Source organism: Cynocephalus volans, chromosome 6 (genome assembly GCF_027409185.1).
Source record: "Cynocephalus volans isolate mCynVol1 chromosome 6, mCynVol1.pri, whole genome shotgun sequence".
NCBI lineage: Eukaryota > Metazoa > Chordata > Mammalia > Dermoptera > Cynocephalidae > Cynocephalus > Cynocephalus volans.
The window spans coordinates 71004319-71007595 of NC_084465.1; the positions used below are offsets into that span (position 1 = coordinate 71004319).

Genomic DNA, 3277 nt, shown 5'->3' on the forward strand with positions numbered 1-3277 from the left:
AAAACCATCTGATCATCTCAATTTATGCAGAAAACGCATTTGGTAAAATTCAACATTCCTTCATGATAAAAACTCTCAGCAAATTAGGTATAGAAGGAAATTATCTTAACACAATAAAGGCTATATATGCCAAACCGACAGCTAACATCATACTGGAACAAGACAGGAATGTCCAATCCACCACTTCTATTCTATACAGTACTTTAAGTCCTAGCTGGAGCAATCAAGCAAAAGAAGGAAATAAAGGGTATCCAAATTAGAAAGGAGGAAGTCAAGTCATCCCTGTTTGCAGATGATATGACTTTATATAGAGAGAAACCTAAAGACTCTACCAAAAAAGTCTAAGACCTGATAAACAAATTCAGTAAAGTTGCAGGATACGAAATCAATGTACAAAAATCAGTAGCATTTCTATACACCAACAACAAACTAGCAGGAAAAAGAAATCAAGAAAACCATCTCATTTACAATAGTAACAAAATAATAAAATAAAATACCTAGGAATAAATTTAACAAAGGAAGTAAATGATCCATACAATGAAAACGATAAAACACTGATTAAAGAAATTGAAGAAACAAACAAACAAAAATGGAAAGACATCCCATGTTCCTGGATTGGAAAAATCAATATTGTCAAAATGACCATACTACAAAAGTGATCTACAGATTCAATGTAATCCCAACCAAACTACCAATGACATACTTCACAGAAATAGAAAAAATAATCTAAAATCTTATATGGAACACTAAAACACCCCAAATAGCCAAAGCAATCCTGAGCACAAAGAGAAAAGCAGGAGGCATCACTCTCCCTGACTTTTAATTATACTACAAAGCTACAGTAATCAAAACAGCATGGTGGGCTTCAGTGAAGAATGAGGCTGCAGAGGTAGGTGGTCAGGGGCAGACCACACAGGGTCTTGTATGCTGCCCCCACCCAATCTCTAGTCTCTTCTTTCTCTACTGTATCCAGCACACTGATCTTTCTAATGTGTATATCTGATCACTTTGCTTCTCACTTAAAAACAATACAAAAAAACATTTAGGCTGGTTCCAAATTTTGGCTATTGTGAATAGAGCCATGATAAACATGGGAGTGCAGGTATCCCTTTGACATGTTGATTTTCTTTCCTTTGGGTATATAACCAGTAGTGGGATTGCTGGATCATATGGCAATTCTGCCTGTAGTTCTTTGAGAAACTTTCACACTGTTTTCCTTAATGGCTGTACTAATTTCAATCCCATCAACAATGGATGACTGGATAAAGAAAATATGGTGTATACCTATACAATGGAATACTACTTAGCCATAACAAGAGTGAAATTCTGCTATTCGCAGCAACATGTATGAGCTGGGAAAAAATTATGTTAAGTGAAATAAGGTAAGCACAGAAATAGAAATACTGCGTGTTCTTACTCATATGTGGAAGCTAAAAAAGTTGATCTCATAGAAGTAGAGAATAGAATAGTGGTTACTAGAGACTAATAAGGGGAGGAGGGAGGAGGAGAGGGTAGTCAATGGATACAAAATTGCAGAGAGATAGGAAGAATAAGATCTAGTGTTCTACAGCAATACAGGGAGACTACATTCAACAACAAACCACTGTGTAACTTCAAGTTGCTAATTGAGAGGATGTTGAATGTCCCCAACACAAAGAGGTGACAAATGTTTGAAGTGGTAGATATGCTAAATACCCTGACATGATCATTGCACACTGTATAAATGTACCCAAATACCACATTGTACTCCATAAATATATGTAATGATCATAGGCCAATTAAGAAAAAATAAAATGAAAAAAATTTCAGAGACAAAAGTAGATTTGAGGTTACCAAAAATGGGGGAAGGAATAATAAGTTATTGTTTAGTGGACGCAGAGTTTATGGTCGGGATGATGAAAAAGTTTTGTAAATAGACAGAGGTGGTAACAACTTTGTAAATGTAATTAATTCTACCCAATTGTATGTTGAAAATGCTTAAAATGTCAATCTTTATGTTATATATAACCACAATAAAAAAATTAATTTAAAAAAATCACTTCTATCTCGAATGACAATGTAACTAGATGAAGGAAATCACATTTCAATTAGGCCCTCAGAGATAGGCAAGTCTTCCTAGGTAGAGATGGAGAATGGGCATTCTAGAAAAAAAGAAATGGTAAAAGCAAAAGTGTGGAGGTTGAAAAGAGTAGAGAGCATTTAGAAAATGACTAAATTGGCCAAAAAATAAGGTTGGAATAAGAAAGAAGCACAACAAACCGGTTCATGCCGGAACCTTAGGAGGAAACGTCTCTGTTGTGTTCAGCCATTCTGTAGGACTTTGAGGAGAACCTTGCACCAGGTAGACACCATCTGTCACCATGGGTAAAGGAGACCCCAACAAGCCAAGGGGCAAAAATGTCCTCGTATGCCTTCTTTGTGCAGACCAGCTGGGAAGAGCACAAGAAGAAACACCCAGACTCGTCTGTCAATTTTGCCGAATTCTCCAAGAAATGTCCAGAGAGATGGAGGACCATGTTCACAAAGGAAAAGTTGAATTTTGAAGATATGGCAAAAAGTGACAAAGCTCGGTATGACAGGGAGATGAAAAATTATGTTCCCCCCAGAGGTGATAAGAAAGGAAAGAAAAAAGATCCCAGTGCTCCTAAAAGGCCACCATCTGCCTTCTTCCTGTTTTGCTCTGAACATCGCCCAAAGATCAAAAGTGAACACCCAGGCCTATCCATTGGGGATACTGCAAAAAAATTGGGTGAAATGTGGTCTGAACAGTCAGCGAAAGATAAACAACCATATGAACAGAAAGCAGCTAAACTAAAGGAGGAATATGAAAAGGATATTGCTGCATACCGTGCCAAGGGCAAAAGTGAAGCGGGAAAGAAGGGTCCTGGCAGGCCAACAGGCTCAAAGAAGAAGAGTGAACCAGAAGATGAGGAGGAGGAGGAGGGGGAAGAAGATGAAGAATAAATGGCTATCCTGCAATGGTGGGTGTGGATTGTGCGTGTGTGCTCAGGAGATTGCTTTGCTAAGAATGTGAATTCAAGTGCAGCTCAATATTAGCTTCAGTTTAAAAACTGTACAGACTTTTGTATAGCTGATAAAATTCTTGTAGAGAAAATACTTTTTTAAAAATGCAGGTTGTAGCTTTCTGAGGGGCTACTTCCTACAGTTAGATGTTGAATGTTCCTAAATATTTAACGGTTTAATTTCTTGACTTGTGTATGGTAGCACAGCAGACTCATGGGAATTAGTATCATAGTACATTTTGGGTTTTTTAGGA

At 37.3% G+C, this 3277-nt stretch overlaps 1 pseudogene; it reads left to right on the plus strand.

The window, feature by feature from the left end:
• The first annotated feature begins 2360 nt into the window (after positions 1–2360).
• Positions 2361–2964, plus strand: LOC134380790 (high mobility group protein B2-like; annotated as a pseudogene).
• Positions 2965–3277: the final 313 nt, after the last annotated feature.